This window comes from Erythranthe guttata, chromosome 2 (assembly GCF_056151865.1).
Source record: "Erythranthe guttata isolate IM_541 chromosome 2, IM_541, whole genome shotgun sequence".
NCBI lineage: Eukaryota > Viridiplantae > Streptophyta > Magnoliopsida > Lamiales > Phrymaceae > Erythranthe > Erythranthe guttata.
This window is the reverse complement of record NC_142534.1, coordinates 7,822,676-7,845,389: the sequence shown is the minus strand read 5'-3', so window position 1 is coordinate 7,845,389 and position 22,714 is coordinate 7,822,676. Positions and strand designations below refer to the sequence as shown.

The 22,714-nt window shown below is 33.9% G+C and overlaps 1 pseudogene; it reads left to right on the top strand.

Moving 5' to 3' along the window:
* The window catches only part of LOC148772246 (putative serine/threonine-protein kinase PBL7), a 62,669-nt pseudogene that overhangs the window by 22,421 nt on the left and 17,534 nt on the right, over window positions 1-22,714 (top strand).

Here is a 22,714-nt window from a genome sequence, read left to right as displayed (position 1 = left end):
AATAAAATTTTGGACAAAAGAAAAAAAAAAGTTACTTTTGGTATATCTTTTTTTTTCACAATTTTCTATTTTAGTGATCTTTTCGTATCTATAATTAGATTTTGTTGGCTGAAAATACCTATACCGAACTGAGAGCTAAAATTGAAATCTATCGATGATTTATATGAAACGAACACGTCGCTTTAATTTGTACTGAAACACATTTTTAATCGACTTTGTATCCGATCAATTGGCTCATACCAAGATGTTTTAATCTTGTTGACACGATTAAATTTTCATAACTATTATCAAGGTTATTACGTGTAGTACATGTAAATTGACCATTGGTACTCTAACCAATTAAAAGTTAATTTAACCTTAGTCGTCATATTTGTATCGGTTTCTATATGTGCTCTTTCATAACTACGAGATTTTGTTACGTAATTTTGTACTGCTTCTTGAGCCAGATGCTTCAGGCGAGCTCCCAATGAAGTTCTTAATTTGGTACTGCTTTCTTTTCATTCTAATCTTTTATTCCAAGTTTTATTAATATAGATTTCTTAAAAGTGAATTTCCATATCGTTGGTTCAAGTCGGCATATAAATTCTTACAATCCCCTATGTCACTCATGCGCCTATATTCCCTTTTATGGTGAAAATACTACAGGAGTAAGAATCGGCTTCTATAAATGAACTTATATAAATGAATTTCATTATTACTGTTACAGTCGTAAGGTGCCCTCGGCTTCCGTGTTATATGATTGCATGCATGGAGAACACGTTATAAATTATGCGGTCTTAGATCTCAGCTAACTGATTATTACACATTTTCCGTTCATTTAGAGTCGCCTCGTTACCTTTCGTACTCTACATTAATGACTGTCTAGAGACAACTTTTAGAAAGAAAATAAAATAACTTACTGATGAGTTACGTCGAAGAAAATCCCAAACAATTTTTACTAAAAAGCGGTAGAAACTTACCTTTTATGCATGTTGTCACGAAGCTTAAATTTACTGTAGCCCCATCAGCGAAGCTTAAATAGGGTTGTATTCAGAGTTCGACGTATGCACAAAGAAATAGTGGATGTCGTCGGAGTTAAAAGACACTAAAATTTGTCTGCAAATATTTAATCAATATATGTATTAACTTAAATGGCAAGAAACTAACGGCCTTGCCGTCTATAGGAGAGAGAGAGAGTACATATGATAACTACTCTACAAGTACTTTCCGTTTAGTCCTACCTTAATTAATGTTCGTTTGCAACGGATTCTTCAACTTTTCCAACGGTATAAAGGACAAGATCTAATTTCAGTTGAATAACTAAGTTAAGATCCAAAGCTCTTACTTCAATAAAAAAAGAAAAAAAAAAAACAAAAAACAAAAAAAAAAGACGAAATGTAAATCAGATATGTATACACCTCAGTACATACAATGCATCTATTACAACAAACACTAGTTCCCTTTAAACCTAGTAACCGAATCTAAAACCAACTTTGTAAACCGAATCTTTACCAACTATGTAAAATGCTGACCTAGCAAAAATTCATAAAAATATTGCGTCACCACAAAGAATTACAACGGAAGGGTATTTCTGTTAATTCACCCCACAACCACACACACAAAACACACTGTCAGTCAGTCAGTTTCATTTGATTTCCCCCATTTACATTTCTCTCTCTCCGCTATTTCTCTCTCTCTCTCACTCTCTCTCTAACAGCAATCGTAAAAAAATGGCGTCGAGTTCTGTAGCAACAATTCGCCGCTTGAATCACAGTTCAAATCCCTCCTCCTCCACCGCCACCATCCTTCTCGTTCCCAAAATCGAACCAAAACTTGAACCATTGGATGAACCTTTTCCACTCCCACCCGACTTCAATTTATCTCAGCATGGGGTGTTGATCTATTGCAGCTTTGGGCCCTCGTTATTCTCTTTCTGCGGGGGGAACGCACCCCATGCTGAGGAGGCACTTCCTGTGCCTGGTGAGGTAGGGCCCGCCTCTGCCGACGAGCCGCCGCGTGCTTGGGAGCGAAGCGGCCTGGTGCAGGGGCTGGTGCGCGAAGAATGATCATGGTGCATCTGCCACCACGGTGGTGGTGCGAGGCGGGCTGTTGTGGTTGGTGTGGGTGCAAGGCGGGCTGTTGTTGTTGGTCGGGGTGCGAGGCGGGCTGTTGTTGTTGTTGGTGGTGGCGGATGGAGGAGGAGCGGTGGCGTGGCGGAATTTCCACCTCGATTCTCCGGTGGAAGTTGCGGTGGCAGCCGCATACGGCACATAACATGGCCTCACGGAATCCGGTGGTGGTGCCGATAGGGGCCTCGAAGAATGTGTTTTTTTTTGTTTTTTTTTTAATTTTTTTTTTTTGTTTTTTGTGACTGCAGAATGTGTTTTATGTGATTGAAATGAAATGAAATGGAGTGATGAGTTTATATAGAGAGTGAAATGAGGATTGAGGTGTAATCTTATTCCTTTAATTCTTGGATTATGTAAATTGGATTCCAATTCTTGATATATGTATTCCAGATTTAACGATTTACTTACTCAAATACTGAAATGAGATTTTCTTTTTCTTTTTTCTTTTTATTAAAAAATATTTTATTAAACATTTAGCAATACAATTTAAAATTTTCCCAAATTTGGTTGGATTGCACTTGGATTAGATTATATGTAGCTTAGAATAAACCCATGTACTTATTATATAATTACGTTTAAATTAAGATGCAAAACTTAGAATAAGAAAAGAATTATCCATGAATTATGATTAATCCATTTTAGAAAATAGTGAATTATGAAATTGAAAAATATTTATTAGTAAATCCATAAACAAGATTTTCATTATTCTGGAGTTGTAATCCATAACATAGATTTTCATTAAACTATACTCAGACTCATAATATATATATTCACTCTATTTACTTTCTATATAAAATTCAAACAAGTATATTTTATAATTAAAAATCATATTACATACTAATTTTTGAGTTTTGAATAGTAAGGCATACATATTGATTTTGTAGTCAAAATAACTTTGCACGATCAGATTTTTATCAATTTCATTTAATTATGACATCACAATCATGAAAATTTTAAATATCAGTCAAATATAATATTTGTAGGTCAATATTTTCTTATGCAATTTTACTCGTTTTTTTACTTCTTACTGTAAATATTTGTCGGTAAATATCGACTGACTAAGATATTGCTTGTTATCATGAAAATAAGAAATAAATGACGGTTGGAATAACAAATCATTATTAGGGTAAATAATATTTTGCCTCCTAAATTATAAACCATTGGTCAATAATTATGTTGTTCGTTAAATTTACCATTTATTTGAAAAGCTCTCGTGATCACTAGGGGACATGCAGCCACGTGGTTTTGGCTAGGTTAAATCATAAATTTGTTGTGCATCATCATTTGTTATACGTATTAATTACTATTTAGTTTAAACTTACAGATTGTAAACAAACAAACAAATGAAACATGGGTCGAAAAAATCCGTCATCTTCGAATAACTCCGACCGTTCTTAACTTCCGAACCTTATTGCAATTAAGAAATGCCACAATATCGTGCTAGATTTGTTGTTCTTTTAAAAATATAAAACCCTTGAATAATTGTTTATGTTTTTTATAAATCGAGATATAATTGATGGTGACAGATGTAAAAGGAGTTGAAGAATAATGCGCAAAACAAAGACGGTTTTAATAATTTTACTCGAACCAAAACTATGTTCGAGTTGTATGCATAGGGTTCATGTAAGCTTTTAATTTGGACAAAATGGCACGTCTGGTGAACATTGCGACGATTGTTACATGGATCGATAATGAGCAAAACGACCTTTAGTTTAGGGGCACAATGTCATTGTTATCACTATGATTATTTAGCAATGAGATGTTGAAATGAGGGTGAAAATTCGAACAAAATTTTAGATTTTCCTCTAATTCGATCCACATATGTTAATTTTTAATATTTTTATTTTGGAATGATATTTTGCATTTTCATTTTTGATTTTTTTTGGTGTACACATTTTTTATTTGCTTTTGTAGAAATTTGAATATATATGAGATTCCAATTATCGATTTAATTTTCAATTTTTTTTTTATTTTTGCTAACTATTACATTTATAATATCAATTTTATTAACAAAACGACCTATAACGCGTGGGCAAAAATTTCATCATTATTGGTTAATGAATTCTAAAAAAAAAATGCTTTGCAATATATTATAGGTAAAGAGGTGTTGAGAATTAGGGTGAAAAGGGTGAAAATTAGATCCAAAATTAATATTTTTTTAATTTAATATTTTTTTTCTTTGGAACAATATTCATTTTGAATTTGAGGGAAAAAAAATCCAAAATTGTATTTAGTTTTGTAGAAATTGAAATATATACCAAATTCCAACTTTCAATTTAGTTTTTCATTTTCAATATTTATATCTATTTTCCAGATATTACATTTATAGGGTAACTTACGGCCACCTCTTTCAGGTAAGGCTAAATTACGAAAAACCGCATAATGTTTGGGCAATTACAATCACTCATCAACCATGAATCGTCTTGCACGTCCACCCTTACCGTGTCAAATTGAGTGAAATCTTCTAGATTATGTGAAATATTCTTCAATTTGTACCAATTTTATCCCATTCGAGCTCCACATTTGGAAACAAGTTAGTCTCTCTTACATAAGATGCGTCTCTCTTGGCTTGTAAATATCAGATTGTGATGCATCATAAATTTTACTTTTCTAACAAACAAGTACGAACTAGAATACATTCCACAAAATCTAGAAAATTAATTAAATTTGATACTATAAGGGTGAACGTGTAAGAAGATTCATAGTTGATGGGGTAATTGTAATTACCGAAACATGAGGGATTTTTTTGTATTTAACTTTATCTCAGGGGTATCCGTAGTTTATCATCCATCAATAATATCAATTTTATTTTTCATTTTATACTATATATTAAAAAATCGATTTGGTGTCGGGTTATTTAAAAATTCAGATTATTTTATTTATTTTTAATTTATTTTTTTGTAGGAAAACTGAAAACCGAGAACCACCGTTAGGGCTTTCTTGCTGGAGAAGATGAACATAAATTCAACAATGAAGATGATATGTATTAATTTATATCTATAGCCTAGATATACATAGATGTAATATATGTAATAATTTAGGATAAATTACACTTTCTCTATATTTTGGCTCGGTACCATTTTACCCCCTTCCACTCCCGATTGCATCGATTTGCTCACATGTACTTGAAAAAATTGTCTCAATGTGGACCTTGTTGTTAGTTGCCATACATTTGACCTTAACACCTTTTGATCTAAGCATTGAAATTAAAAAAACGCCACCCCCCAGTTTAAATAATTATTAAAAATACATAAAAAAAACAAGGAAACAAAAAAAATTAAAAATTGAAGACAACGAGAAAAATAGTCCACGACGCCAGCCACAATTTATTTTTAATTTTTTTAAATAAGTAATTAAACTGGGAGGAGTGGCATTTTTGTAATTTTCAGACTTAGATAAAACGGTGTTAAGGTCAAAGGTCTGAAAACTAACCACGAGGGCCTTATTGAGACAAATTTTCACGTACATGGGGGCAAATCGATGCAATCGATAGTAGGAGGAGGTAAAGTGATATTGAGCCAGAGTACAAGAGGGGAAAGTGGAATTTACCTATTAATTTATTCACTCTACGTACGATTCAATTTACGGAATCGAAGCTATGGCTGAATCTCCATTTGAATTAAATTGAGGTGTGTCTCAGTTTTTCCTTTCCCCTTTTGTTCTAATTAAATGTATTTATGCATAGTGTCTTCTTAATTAACATTTAACAATATTTCATTTTGCACCTGTTGGCAGAATTTAGTGTATAGAGTGTTAGAGAATGTAAGATTAATTAGTAAGTTTTTTATCCTCTCTACTAAACACACTGAGATTGTACATTTGAATTTTTTTCATTCATTTGGTATATATATGATTTACGATATGCAGATATTCGATGTCGCATTTTCTTGAACGAAATTTGATAATCTGTCGGTACGTCTTCTCGATATTCTCCTGACTTTGTAAGATTAACTTATTATTTGTGTATAAACAATCTTAGGATATGATTCATTAGTGTATGATTTTGGTAACTCCTCTGTTAGTATCTAGAGATACTGATGTAGAATAACCTAGCACGTGACTGCGTAAATAGAAATGTCGAGAGAAAATAAATTGGAAGTTCGATTTATGAATTCTAGGTGAATGAAGCTGTGATAATATTAACTTCAAACAGAGTAACCAAGATAATTTGAATTAGTATTTAATTGGTAGTGATCGTCATATTTTGCTTGTATAACACATGTAGTCTAGGTTAACAAGCTGCCAGATAGTGGTGTTTGGTACGAATGATTTCATTTCTTGATTGTAAAGAGTTCGAAGACTGAATTGTAATAATGTCAATTAGAATGGTAGAAGTAATATGTTTTTAGTCAAACTGTGCAATATTAGCGCAATGTGCAATATTAGTACACTGCCCGCTCTATCTTAATTTTGCTAGCTTCCTTTTAAACCTAGGAACTAAAAAAAAAAAACAAAGAAAAAAAAAACCCCACAAACCCTATTGTTGTACTATTGCACCTGTTCTTTTTCGCCTGTGTTGAGAGATGCAGTTTTTTAGCGCTAGTTTAGTTAGTCCAAATCGGAACATATACGTAAAACCTCAGTCTGAGAGTACTTCCGGAAAATCTTCCAGTCGTTCCTCTCAGACAGAGCCCTCACCGTTTCACTTTGTCCCTCGTTATCCTCTTCGTACGTACAAGAGAACTGTCTTAGGTTATTAATGTTGTACATCATTGGTAACCGTTTGAAGAGCAGAAGAAGAGTTGGGTTATTATGACAAGGTTAGTGCATTTTTTTTTATCAGCGTTTGTGCAATTCATTTCTTGGTCTTCCCATATAAGTTGAGTAAAAGTTGCTTAAAAAATAGTATGTTTGCATCACGAGAATGTAAAAACAGAAAATTGTGATGATTTTGTGTCGAGTTGATTGGTGCAAAATTTGTGCATATCACGAAATATATATAATGTCTTGTTATGTGCATTTTTTGTGTGAATCTGGAGCTATTGAAGTTATTTTATTTGGTCTATTTTCTTTTTTTCATTTATCGGTATATATTTTGTTTCTATAACTATCAACTTCGTAGTTTAACATGCTAGAGATGTTTGGCACAAATTATTTTGTTTCTTGAATTGGAAGATTGGATTATACTAATGTAAATTTGAATGGTAGAAGAAATTCGTTTTTAGTTATATTGAGCAATATTAGCGCAATGTGCAATATTATTACAGTGCCGGCTCGTTCTATCATAATTTAATTAGTATAGGTAATTGTATATTAATTTTGTGAATCTCTAACTGTAGTTGAATTTTGGACAAGGAAAATGAAGAGAAGTGTCATCTCAGCACATACATTACATGTCTTACAACAAACACTAGTTCCTTTTAAACCTAGGAACTGAAAAAAAAAAACTGAACCCCTATTGTTGATCTATTGCAGTTGCTTCTTTTTGCCTGTGTTGAGAGATGTAATTTTTTAGCGCCAGTCTAGTTATTCGTAAATCGGAACAAATACGTAAAACCTTAGCCTGAGAGTACTCCCAGAACATTTTCCAGTCGTACTTCTCAGTCAAGGCTCTGACCATTTCGCTTTGGGCCCTCGTTATTCTCTTTTTGCGGGCAGCACCCTCGTAGGCGGCACTGAGCATGGCCTCGCGGGATCCTCTATTGGAGGCTGTAAGGTTGTGCATACACTATTTGTATAGCATTTCCACTTTCGATGTATTGTCAGTCTCCATTTATTTTCAAGAATGCAAAATGTGGTTTTTTTCCTTTTTTTTACTACAGAGTGTGTATTTTAGATGGTGAGTGAAATGAAATGATGGAGTGGTGTGTTTATATTGACGGTGAAATGAGTGTTGAGAGCGCAATTTAATTTTTACGTGTAATCTCATTCTTGTAATTTCAATAAAAAAAAGAGTCGAATTGTAAATCAGAGATGTATATACATCTCAGTGCATACAAAATATCTTTTAATGGTACCACAACTAGGAAGAAGCCATGAAGAAGGGTGAGCAGGCTGCAAGTCTTGAGCATTAGGGAGGAGAGATTCGTGAAAAGATGGAGAAAAGAATTGCTCCAAATGGGAAGCTCGGCTACGGAAATCTCTTCCTCGTCGTAAATGGCTTTTGTTCCAACACTCCCAGGCCTTCCACATTACGACCAAGGCGAGGAGAAAATTTTCCTTTGATAGTTTTTGTTGGAGAAATTCGATCCATCACCATAAAGATGAAAACTCCGAGTTGTGAATAATCTCGAACGGGGGGCCTCCACAAATTAGTCATATCGGAACACGATTGGAAAACATGAATTGTGGTTTCGCAGGACAAATTGCAGCAACTGCATAAGGGAGAAGTGACCACCTTTCGACGGTAGAGTTCCACATTAGTCGGAATAATGTCCAAACAAGCTCGCCAAAGGAAGGTTCGGATCTTCGGGGTAAGGCCAATCCCCACACCCATTTCCAATTCCTAGAAGACACCCCACTACCAGAGCTCACCTCTCCATTTCGCTTCTGCTAGCCATTGCACATTCCCGAAAGGATGTGATGATAACACGACTTCACCAAAAATTTACCATCTTTCGTGAGTTGCCGCATCCACCTGTCATTAACTTCAGAGCTGCCAACCGGAATCTCAAGTATCCGTTGGATATCAGTGGGCCAAAAAGTGGTTTGAAAAAGATCAATAATCCACGTACCCAAAATGGTCATATTATGGGGTGCAAAAATATCAAAAATACTAAGAATATTAATACTCACATTACAATTTTTAATTATTAACTCGATAATTGAAAAATCAGTAGTATTTGATCGTTTTTTTTTTTATTACAACATTATTGTGAATTGGTGAATAAATATTTCGATACAAATCATAAAATACAAACTTGATTGACATCAACGGTGACACCTTTTTTCTTTTCTTTTTTTGGTTCCAACTCGTTGCTCGGGTTGTGATCGTCGCCATTTGGACATGTTGGGCTTCCGCTTCCACCTGGCGGAGATGACCTCCAAATTCCCGCACTCTCCACCTCACACACGAGAATCCTTAGCAACCATCGTCAGCTATAGGAGCTTGTCCTTTCTGGAAAAGCAACATCCACATTAATCTTGACCGTCCCCATGGTGAAGGTTTCCAAACCGTTTCCTCGAGCTCAAATGTCTCCTCCCCATGCAACATCCGGTTACAACGATCCCATATCCGCCAGCATACCACCACGGCCACCAAGAACGGTGCAACGAAAGTCGAAATCCTTGTCATGTAAAAGAAGTGCATGCACAACCACGAAGCACCCAACATCGTCCAAGCCCTTAAATAAGAGGGCAAGAAATATAGATAATCACACATGCTCAAATCTACATTTAATATTTTTTAATTTCATGTTTTAAAGTTTATGCGTTCATTCCATCATCCTTAAACAATAGTTTGTTTTTCAAACTTATATATCAATATCACAGACAATGCACAAATTCTGCACTAACGAACTTGGTACAAAATTAGCACATTTATGAATACAAAAACGAAAATAAAAAAGTCTGAATTGAATTACACATATCCTTATTTCTCGACAATAAATCGACCAAATGCCATTTTACTTACAAGAAAATAATATACCAAAGCTCGCTAAAAAAAGTCTAATTTCTAGAGCTCGTCCAAATATTTCATCATAAAGAAATCTAAAAGCATGATCAATTACATGTTCCAATTGCACATGAAATGCACAAACTTTGCACCAATCAACTTGACACAAAATCATCACAAGTTTCCATTTGTACATTCTCAAGATGCAAACATATTATTGTTTCAGCTACTCTTGCTCAACTTAAATTAAAAGAACAAAAATTAAATTGTGAAAAAGGTGCTCAACAATAACCTAAGACAATTAAAAGAACAAAAATTAAATTGTGCAAACATATCATTCTGTACCTTGAACAATAAAGACCTTTCACAGGCTCTTGTTGTTGTTCAAAAGTATAGCTGTTAAATATTGTCACCGTATAACTGTAATACAAATCAAAATGTGCAGCATAGTGTCAAAAATTTATAGTTATATTCCAAAATAAGATGCAAAAAATTACCATAAATTCTTAACCATCATGAAAAGAGCTTAAAGTGTTTGATTGACACCCATGTCGAAATAACTAAATCGTTTAGACCTAAATTAACCAAATGGATCTATAGTTTATACGCGTCATAAAACTCAAATTCAGAAATAAACCACACGATCTCCCAAAATATCTGATTTTGATAAATGAGCATATGTATATAACTTACATTCCCTATAAGTACTGTATAACTCATTTGGCTACTTTGATAAATGATCCACTTTATAGGGTTATTCAATTATCTGCCTAACTCTATGCATGCCTTAACCGAATGCGTGCATTATTTTACTTTAAAATATCTATTGGGTATTGAATGAGACTAAACAAGTCTCCTTTATTGAGAGATTATCTCCCACTGATCCTTGGGTATGTACAATCATTAACTATATTTATCTGAGAACACATATGAGATAATTAGCTCAGGACTGTAACATCATTAACGGAAATTTTACTTTCATTAATGAAATACTTTAATTTGCAATCAATATCCTTCAAATCTTTATATACTAAGATTTTATGATTGCACTTTATTGTTCCATAAATGTTACACTTTTAGAAACATATTCTTTGTGTCCATAAATCTATTAATGGAGTAGATATGAGTGAAATTATTAATGACTAAACGTACGATATGTCTTTCAATATTGCCAATTTAAATTACATTTGGTCTCAATTATTTGTAACCAAATAATTTCGCACCTTATGGCAATTCGATAAGATCATAATGTCTTGACATTCTAAATTGGAACTCATCTTTAACGCTTTATTATCTTAAGGTTGTTGAGTTTACTCTTAGTCACAATTATCAAAACATGATTGAGGAATTGTTCAATATTGTCTTGTCAAAACTCAAAATCTACTTTTCAAACAATGAAAAGTATAAACACATGTACATTGTCAAAAGCAGTATTAGGAATGAAATTGATTCCTCTGTTAGAGTATGTGACCAACAAGCCAACTTGTGGCTGTGGTCTTTCCATTTATTATTGTAATAAATAAACCTTTTTCGTATTAATGATAAAACACCTTGGCATTCTATACCTTTGTCCCTTTCTCACAAGCATCGATATAGTCCATACAGTTATTACAAGTACGAGTAATTGACTTTAGTATTATAACTGTTCAATGTGTTCCTAGTCGAAGGGTTACGCCACCAATGAGGATATCGGCCTTTCCCATTAAGAGACTAGCACTTAGTGTATGTGTACTGCATCTCATTAGTAAACGGTATTGTGATATCGGCATGCATAAGTGGGTGCTCGTAAGTTGATGAGTTCACTGAACTCCCTCACCCTAGAAATCTCTAAGTGGTTCTCAATAATCGAGTAGAGATATCTATGGTAGTGGTACACCATTAGTCCTTATGACCTTGACATCACCGTGACTTCACTAGAGGACCAGCTGTATCATGACCTGTCCTTGAGTTCCACCGAGGACCACCCCAAGGGACAGTGTTCGTGTAGTCCGAAATCTAGTATGAGGTCTGTGCATTGTAGTCGGGGATTCGATCGCTAGAATAGTCTTGGATGTCCTGTGTGTTCTCATAGTTTGTAATCTCTAAGTCTCTGGCCAGAGCTGACTAAGTGATGATTAGAGAATTCGATTCTCTAAGTCATGCACGTAACGATTACAACACTTAGAATGATCGCACAGTCATTGAACTACTAAGGAGGTCTCGAAGAACCAATGCCTTTAGTTCAATCGGGACATATGAATCGAATGGATCGTACTGTACCCTAACTATATCAAAAGCTTCTTGCAGGCACTTCATTTGTATCTAGGGAATCATGACGCGTAGTTGCTAGAGGCCAATCTTGATTCGTTGGGTGATTAAGGTGAAACGAGCTTCATCTTAATCGTAACTCTAAGGGATGAGGTTTGACCATTAATGGTTGTGGGCCCACGGCTAGCTTACACCTGAACCATTGAGGGTCACACTGCTCGTGCACATGAGATCTTTGAACGAACGGTCAAAGGTAAAAATGTTTTATCTTTGCATGATTGGAAATCAATATGATTGGGTCCAACATTCGTAATTTGGAATTATGAATGAGAATAAGAAAAGGAAAAGAATAGGCGAACATCTTAGTGGACTTTCTAAATCGAGAAGTTTCCAAATTTAGAAAGCACATTGAATTAAGGTTTCCACTTTTAGAAAGATGGAAATTGAGAATTGGCACTCGTAATGACGAGGACATTGTAATGATTCCGAAAATGTAATTATTACAATTTTCCGATCATCGAATTGAGAGAGACGAGCGAGTAAAAGAACTACCGAACTTAAGTTGTTGGGTCCGGTCCAACTTAGGCCCGTTAGGGTTTTATACAAGACACTATAAATATTTGATTTATAGGTCTTGCACAAAAAATACAACTCACACACTAACCCCAGCCGCTCCCTCTCTCTCGGCCGTTCTCCCCCCGCGGCCATCACCGCCGTCGTCGCCGTCCACTCGCCGGAATCGGCCTTCCCTTGGCCAATTAATTTGTGGTAGTTTTTTCGTTGTTTATTCTTCCGTTTATTCTAACTACTGCGTGTCTACTGCCACGTTTTAGTAGATCGAAGTATACGGGGTGAAATCCGAGAAGAGGAAGACCGAAGAATCGAAGAATCGAGGAGCAGCCCCCGAGCCGACGACGCACGCGCCTCCACGCGCCGCCCGAAGACAGCGTGTGAGCCACACGCGCCGCCGTAGCTCGCTTCGCCGTTGCTGTCGTTTCTCCGTTGCTGCCCCGGATTGCACGGATTAGTTTCCGTGGCAATCTAGCTTCGTTTAGTGCGCCTACCTCACGCTTCAAGAGGTAAAGTTTCGTATCCGTTGTCGTTCGATTCGGTTTTATTTAAATTAAATATGCATGTTCTTTTAGTAAGTATGTTGTATGATTTTATGTGACTACATGAAATTGATTATTTACTGCGAGCATGATTATTTGATTTAATGCGAGCATGCTAGTTGATTTAATTTCGATTAAATAATTCGCATGTATGTTGTTTTTAATTTCGCTGGAAGCGCAAAGGTACGAAATTAATTGTTTTCAATTATCGGACATGTGTTTATGTGTTTTAAATTCGTTTAATTCGCATAAAAAAAAAAAATTTCCTCTGCGTACACGTGTCTGATTCCCAACATCCTCTTTAAAGACAATGTCTATAATCTATTTTTTTTCCCATGAAACTGAACATCCTTAAAAGATTTTAAATTCCCCTTTTACAAATAGTATATTGCAGCACTTAATCTTTCTCCTAAATGTACCTTAGTGAACAAGAATAACTTATCATACTTCTTTGAATGTCCTTGAATGTTCAATTCTTGACTTTTGTACCATTTGAAATTGCTTATGCAAGATTTTACTGTATGAGACTTTTACTTAAATTATAGGTCAAGTTTTGAATTATGAAATAGACCAAGCTTAATGTTTTCAAATGAATAAACTAACCGAACTTGTTCAAGAGAAAATCTAAACTCATCCAATGATGGTACCAAATGTCTATTTCAAATTCAAATGACAACCTAAGAGTCTTTATAGTCTCAATCCCAAATATCTTACATAACATTTATAGAAGAAACTTCCTTTTTCTTCCTGTGAAGAGACGTTCTTATGTGAAAAGACTGCTCTGTCGCTTCCACAGCCTGTAATAAGAAGAAAGAAAGTAGCTATGATCATGTATCTAATGGCGATTAGAGAATAATACCATCTTGATTGCTTAATTAACATCAAATTACGCAAATGTTTCAAATATATATATATATATATATATATATATATATATATATATATATATATATATATATATATATATATATATATATATATATATATATATATATATATATATATATACACTAAATTTCATACCATTTGAAGATGATAGAAGGGCACAGTGAAATACTACTTCCCATATGTTAAGATATAATATTCCAGAGTTGTTTTGTGTGAGTGTGTTGTGTGTGCTCTTTGGTTTTGATTCTGAACATGAAAATGGTGTGAAAAATGAGGGGATTTGCAATTAAGTACCCAAAGTCTTGTTTCAGATGCATTTCAGTCGCCATACTAATACTATGAACATTGCACTCTTCTTTTTTAAGTTTGACTTACAATTTACTCCACATCCACTTGAATTTACTATTTTACCCTTACGTAATTCATTTTTCTATCTCCTTTTTCTTTTTTCGTATAACAAATATCATAAACAAACATTTTTTATTCCAACTTTCAATTAATTATTGTCTTATCCAAACACCTTCAATCCCTTTTTTTTTCCAAATTTATTCAACATGTTTCTTGTTCTTCTTCTCTCGTCTTTCGTACGCATTTACTTCCAATTTGTCAAAATCTAATTGGATTAAAAGAATCGCGGGGGTTTCAAAAACTTCACTTCAATGACCTGAATAAGGGCATATATTATCCGAAAGGATACATGAAGAACCCGACTTCAGTTCGAACCACGAGCTCAAATTAAAGTGACGTAAAGCTAATGGTAGCACATTCCGACTAACCCAATCCGATCATAGTATACAGCATATTTATTCACAATTTTTAGTGCTACATCGTTTCAATCAATTTCTTTTTTCGTGAAAGTAGTATATTAGCAAATTAGAGTTTCAAAAAGTTTGTAATATAATTCCAATTTTAATTAAACAAATAAAATTCAGAAATCGGAAATTTGTAAACCGAAAAAAAAATTGCGAAAATTTTGTTTCGCTTTTCTAACCTTAACCCACACAACCACATCACACCCATCATTTAATTTCCTTCTCTCAATCCCCAATTTCGATTTTGAATTCCTAACAAACATTAAATTAAATTAAATTAAATTAATTGAAACGTGTGGATTTAAGGAAATGGGCATTTTTTGCAAAATCTTCCCCCCCAAAACTCTCTCTTGGTTCGAAATTAATTTTGTTTTTCCCCACCCGCTGCAGATTTGATCGTGTGAGATTGTTTTTCTGTTCGTAAATTCGTGTTTTGCTCTCTAAAAAGTTATCTTTTTTATTTTGCAAATGCGAAGAAATTGTTAAGAATCAAGATGCAAGCTAGAATCACAAGTTTCAGAATCCGTAGCAGAGAAGGGTTTGTAGAGAAAATGGGTGGGGGTAAAATAGTAAATACACAAAAGTCAACATTTTTCCATTTGTCCTAGTATTTATTTGTTGAAAAAATGTGTTCTTGATCTGTTAACTAATTTTCTTAGAGTTGTTTGCATTGTGGAGTTTCTCATTCTTTTGCTAGTGTACACGATTTTTGTTTTTTCTGTTGAGATTTGAGAAGCAAGTGATGAATTTAACAAACGAAGTGGAGGTCGTCCTTTACTTAGTCTGTTAAGTTCGTTACTAAGTATTTACAATTAAGCGAATCGATATATTAATGCTTGTTTTACTGATGTAGTAGTTAATACGGTTGATTTACATGTGATTGATATATTATTGGATATGATTTCGAAAGTAACAGTTGGAATCTGGAATTTATAATATGTTTTTTGATCAATATATACTTATTGTCTTTGGTGAAGCAGGAGATTAGCTCATCGATGCTAATAAGTCGGCCAAATATTAATCGTCCAAGTATTTGGCTTGCTTTCTCAGGTATGTTGTGTTTTTCCGTATTTTGGAGTATTGAATTTAATGATTTCCAAATGTGAAGAAAGTTGTTAGTGGCTGTAATTTTGGTTAACTATTTCGTTAGATCTCGATAATGCTGTGTAGAATATAGGTTTCGGAATTTCGGAAGCTTGTCAAAAATTATGTTCACCATAATGGTCTCGTATAAATCATAGTTAAGCACTAGAATCGAGTATATGAACATTTTGTTGGATCGACGAAAGTTCGGTTTATGTAACTCATAATTATTTGGCTTCAAATGAAAAAAGAAGTCTAGAGAAGCTTAAGACTTACACCGGGACTCCAGTTCATACACGTGGAGATAGAAACTAAAATATCATTGAACTAGGCATATTTTTATTTGAACTCGAGTCGAAAAATCTTATCAGTTACTTTGGGTATTTTTTTTCTTCAGAATTTTCTATGTTGGTGATCTTTTCGTATCTATAATTAGATTTTGTTGGCTGAAAATACTATACCAAACTGAGAGCTTAAATTGAAATCTATCGATGATTTATTATATGAAACGAACAGGGATACAAATTCGCTTTAATTCGTACTGAAACACATTTTTAATCGACTTTGTATCCGATCAATTGGCTCATACCAAGATGTTTTAATCTTGTTGACACGATTAAATGTTGCATAACTATTATCAAGGTTATTACATGTAGTACACGTAAATTGACCCTTGGTACTCTACCAATTAAAAGTTAATTTAACCTTAGTCGTCATACTTGTATCGGTTTTTGTATGTGCTCTTTCATAACTACGAGATTTTGTTACGTAATTTTGTACTGCTTCAGGCGAGCTCCTAATGAAGTTCTTAATTTGGTACTGCTCCCGTTTGTGCAGGTCTGCTTTCTTTTCATTCTAATCTTTTATTCCCAGTTTTAATATAGATTTGTTAAAAGTGAATTTCCATATCGTTGATTCTAGTCGTCATATAAATTCTTACAATCCCCTATATTCCCTTTTTATGGTGAAAATACTACCGGAGTAAGAATCGGCTTATATAAATGAATTTCATTATTACCGTTACAGTCGTAAGGTGCCCTCGTCTTCCGTGTAATATGATTGCATGCATGGGGAACACATTATAACTAATGCGGTCTTAGATCTCAGCTAACTGATTATTACACATGTTCCGGTCATTTAGAGTCGCCTCGTTACTTTCCGTACACTACATTAATGATTGTCCAGAGAGTACTTTTAGAAAGAAAACAAAATAACTTACTGATAAGATACGTCGAAAAAATTCCTGAAAGTTTTGTACTAAAAAGCTGTAGAAGCTTACCTTTTATGCATGTTGTCACGTAGCTTAAATTTACTGTAGCCCTATCAGCGAAGCTTAAATATGGTTTTATTCAGAGTTCGACGTATGCACAAAGAAATAATGGGTGTCGTCGGAGTTAAAAGACACTAAAATTTGTCTGGAAATATTTAATCAATTTATGTATTAACTTAAATTGTAAGAAACTAACGGCCTTGCCGTCTATAGGAGTTAGAGAGCTCTTACCTTAATTAATGTTCGTTTGCAACGGATTCAACAACTTTTCCAACGATATAAACGACAAGATCTAATTTCAGTTGAATGAATAAGTTAAGATCCAAAGGTCTTACTTTTTTAATAAAAAAAGACGAATTGTAAATCAGAGATGTATACATCTCAGTACATACAATGCATCTATTACACCAAACACTAGTTCCCTTTAAACCTAGGAACCGAAAAAAAAAAACTAAAACGAAAACCCTAGTGTTGATCTATTGCAGCTATTGCAGCTTTTCTTTTTCGCCTGTGTAGAGGGATGCAGTTTTTGAGCGCCAGTGTAGTTATTCTAAAATTGGAACAAATACATAAAACCTCAGCCTGAGACTACTCCCGAAACATTTTCCAGTCGTTCCTCTCAGTCAAGGCCCTGACCATTTCGCTTTGGGCCCTCGTTATTCTCTTTCTGCAGGGGGCACGCACCCCATGCTGAGGTGGCACTTCCTGTGCCGCAGCAGAAGTTCCCTCCACATGGTGAGCTAGGGCCCGCCTCTGCCGACGAGCCGCCACCTGCTTGGGAGCGAAGCGACCACGGTGGTGGTGGTGGTGCGAGGCGGGCTGTTGTAGTTGGTGTGGGTGCAAGGAGGGTTGTTGTTGTTGTTGGTGGTGGCGGATGGAGGAGGAGCGGTGGCGTGGGGGAATTTCCACCTCGATTCTCCGGTGGAAGTTGCGGTGGCAGCCGCAGACGGCACAGAACATGGCCTCACGGGATCTGGTGGTGGTGCCGCTAGGGGCCTCGAAGAGGCCGCAGCCATCGTGGAGGAAATCTCTGTTGGAGTCCGCATGGTTGTGCATGCACTCTTTGTACATTACTAGCATTTCCACTTTCAATGAATTGTCAGTCGCCATTTCTTTTCAAGAATGCGTAATTTTTTTAATTTTTTTTTAATTTTTAATATTTTTTATTTTGTGACTGCAGAATGTGTTTTATTAGATGGTGAGTGAAATGAAATGTTGAGGTGTAATCTTATTCCTGTAATTTTTGGATTATATAAATTGGATTTCAATTCTTGATATCTGAAATGGGATTTTCTTTTTCTTTCTTTTTTTATTAAAAATAATTTTATTAAATATTTAGCAATACAATTTATAAGTTTCCCAAATTTGGTTGGATTGCACTTGGATTAAATTATATGTAGCATAGAATAAACTCATGTACTTATTATATAATTACGTTTAAATTAAGATCCAAAATGGCACGTCTGGTGAACATTGCGACGATTGTTAGATGGATGGATAATGAGCAAAACGTCCTTTAGTTTAGGGGCACAATGTCATTGTTATCACTATGATTATTTAGTCATGAGATGTTGAATAAGGGTGAAAATTAGAATGAAATTTTAGATTTTCCTCTAATTCGATCCACCTATGTTAATTTTTAATATTTTTATTTTGGAATGATATTTTTCATTTTGATTTTTGATTTTTTATGGTGTACAAATTTTGTATTTGTTTTTGTAGAAATTGGAATATATACGAGATTTCAATTATCGATTTAATTTTCATTTTGTTTTTGCTAAATATTACATTTATAATATCAATTTTATTAGCAAAACTACCCATAACGTGGGGGCAAAAATTTCATTATTATTGGTTAATGAATTCTATAAAAAAAATGCTTTGCAATATATTATAGTTAAAGAGGTGTTAAGAATTAGGGTGAAAAGGGTGAAAATTTGATCCAGATTTAATATTTTTTAATTTAATATTTTTTTTCTTTGGAACAATATTCATTTTGAATTTGAGGGGGGAAAATCCAAAATTTGTATTTATTTTTGTAGAAATTGAAATATATACCAAATTAAAATTTTCAATTCAATTTTTAATTTTCAATATTTATATATTTTTTTCCAGATATTACATATATAGGGTAACTTACGGTCACCTCGTTGAGGTAATTAAGTCCAAATTATAAAAAACCCCATAATGTTTGGGCGATTACAACCACTCGTCAACCATGAATCGTCTTGCACGTCCACCCTTACCGTGTTAAATTTAGTGAAATCTTCTAGATTATGTGAAATATTCTTCAATTTGTACCAATTTTATCTCATTCGAGCTCCACATTTTGAAACAAGTTAGTCTCTCTAACATAAGATGCGTCTCTCTTGGCTTGTAAATATCAGATTGTGATGCATCAGAAATTTCATTTTTGTAACAAACAAGTACAAACTAGAATACATTCCACAAAATCTAGAAAATTATGTTAAATTTGACACTATAAGGTTGAACGTGTAAGAAGATTCATAGTTGATGAGGTAATTGTAATTACCGAAACATGAGGGATTTTTTTGTAATGTAACTTTATCTCAGGGGTGTCCGTAGTTTATCCTCCATCAATAATAACAATTTTATTTTTCATTTTATACTATATAAAATAAAATCGATTGGGTGTGGGGTTATTAAAAAGGCAGCGACTATTTGCAATCACAAATTTACTTAGGGCAAGACCAAATTAATCTTTTTAATCAAATTAAGTATAAAAAGACTATAATAACCTTAATAAAATACAAAGAAAATAAAAATTCTTTTATTAAATATTTACTTTTGCAAGACCAATTTAAAAAAGAAAAATTAATTAAGAAGAAAGAAAAAGCTAATTGAAAAACGAGAATTGAAAAACGAGGAGGAGGGAAGAAGGGAAGAAAAAAAAATCAATTGCAGCACTCGCCGCCGCCCTTCGCCGTCGCCCCGCCGCCGTCGCCGTCGCCGTTGAAGTCCACCACCTCCCCCGTTGCCGTTGCAGTCGACAAACACTAGAAATATCCACTGTCGTCGTTGCAGTCGTCGCCGTTGATCGTTTTTTCTCGTTTTTCACACCTCATTTCACGTACAAAAAATTCGACGTGTACAGGTTGAAATATGCTCCGAATATCGACACACTAGCGTCGAAATATGCACCGAATATCGACACCAGAATGTCGAAAAATTCAATAAAAATCGACAGTAAAAGAGTGTCGATTTATGTTGAAATTTTCGACGCTAGTGTGTCGATATTCGGAGCATATTTCGACCTGTACACGTCGAATTTTTTGTACGTGAAATGAGGTGCGAAAAACGAGAAAAACGATCACAAAGTATAATATTTCTTACCTCTTTGTGTTCTTCGACCTTAGAATCCTCCATATTTATGTCTTGTGTATCCATAATGTCATTCTTTTCAAGTTTTAGTAAGATTTGAGGGTTTTGTGTGATGAGGGTTTTGGAGAATATGGAAGATTTTTTTGTGGAAAAAAGTGTGTAAAATGAGTGTGAAGAAGAAGATGTTGGGGTTTTGTTGGGGGAGTGAGTTCCCTCCCTTTTTTTCCTTTTTTTTATTCCTTTTTTTTTTTTGGTCTTGCAATAGCAATTAGCCTAATTTGAATTAATAATATCTAAATTAATATTGGGGTTATATTTGTAATTTCAAGTCTTGATCTTAGTAAGTTTATTTATATTTTGGTCTTGCATGAAGTAAGGTCTTGCACTTAGTAATTTTCGTCTTGCATATATTCGTTGCCTATTAAAAATTCAGATTATTTTATTTATTTTTATTTTTAATTTATTTTTCTTCAGGAAAACTGAAAACCGGGAACCACCGTTAGGGCTTTCTTGCTGGAGAAGATGAACAGAAATTCAACAATGAAGATGATATGTATTAATTTATATCTATAGCCTAGATATACATACATGTAATATATGTATTCATTTAGGATAAATTCCACTTTCTCTATACATTGGCTCGGTATCACTTTACCCCATTCCACTCTCGATTGAATCGATTTGCTCACATGTACATGAAAAAATTGTCTCAATGTGGACCTCGTTGTTAGTTGTCTACATTTGCCCTTAACACCTTTTGATCTAAGCTCTAAAATTACAAAAACACCGGCTCCCAGTTTAAATAATTATTAAAAATACAAAAGAAAAAATAGCAAAAAACAAAAAAAATTAAAAATTGAAGACAACGAGAAAAGTAGTCCACGACGCCAGCCACGATTTATTTTTAATTTTTGTTTAATAATTATTTAAACTGGGAGGGGTGGCATTTTTGCAATTTTCATAGTTAGATGAAACGGTGTTAAGGTCAAAGGTTTGAAAATTAACCGTGAGGTTGAGACAATTTTTCAAGTACATGGGGGCAAATCGATGAAATCGATAGTAGAAGGGGGTAAAATGATATTGAGCCAGAGGACTAGGGGGAAAGTGGAATTTACCCATTAATTTATTCACTATGCGTACAATTTAATTTCCGGAATTGAAGCTATGGCCGAATCTCCATTTCAATTAAATTGAAGTGTGTCTCCATTTTTCCTTTCCCCTTTTTTTCTAATTAATTGTATTTTTGCATAGTGTCTTCTTAATCAACATTTAACAATATTTCATTTCGCAACTGTTGGCAGAATTTAGTGCATAGAGTGTTAGATAATGTAAGATTAATAAGTTTTTTATCATCTCTACTAAACACACTAAGATCGTACATTTGAATTTTATCATTCATTTCATATATATATATATATATATATATATATATATATATATATATATATATATATATATATATATATATATATATATATATATATATATATATATATATATATATATGATTTACGATATGCAGATATTTGAAGTCGCATTTTCTTGAACGAAATATGATGATGTGTATGTACGTCTTCTTGATATTCTCCTGACTTTGTTAGATTGATTGTAAGATTAACTTATTATTTGTGTATAAACAATCTTAGGATATGATTCATCAGCGTATAATTTTGGTAACTCATCTGTTAGAGATACTGATATAGAATAACCTAGCACGTGGCTGCGTAAATAGAAATGTTGAGAAAATAAATTGGAAGTTCGATTTGAGAATTCCAGGTGAACGAATTACAAACAGAGTAACCAATATAATTTGAATTATTATTTAATTGGTAGTGATCGTCATATTTTGCTTGTATAACACATGTAGTCTAGGTTAACAAGCTGCTAGATAGTGGTGTTTGGTACGAATGATTTCGTTTCTTGATTGTGAAGAGTCCCAAGACTAAATTGTAATCATGTAAATTAGAATAGTAATATGTTTTTAGTTAAACTGTGCAATATTAGCGCAATGTGCAATATTAGTGCACTGCCCGCACTATCTTAATTTTGCTAGCTTCCTTTTAAACCTAGAAACTGAATAAAAACATAGAAAGAAAAAAACCCCAAAAACCATGCTGTTGATCTATTGCAGCTGTTCTTTTTCGCTTGTGTTGAGAGACGCAGTTTTTTAACGCTAGTTTAGTTATCCCGAAATCGGAACAAATACGTAAAACCTGAGAGTACTTCTGGAACATCTTCCAGTCGTTCCTCTCAGACAGAGCCCTCACCGTTTCACTTTGTGCCCTCGTTATCCTCTT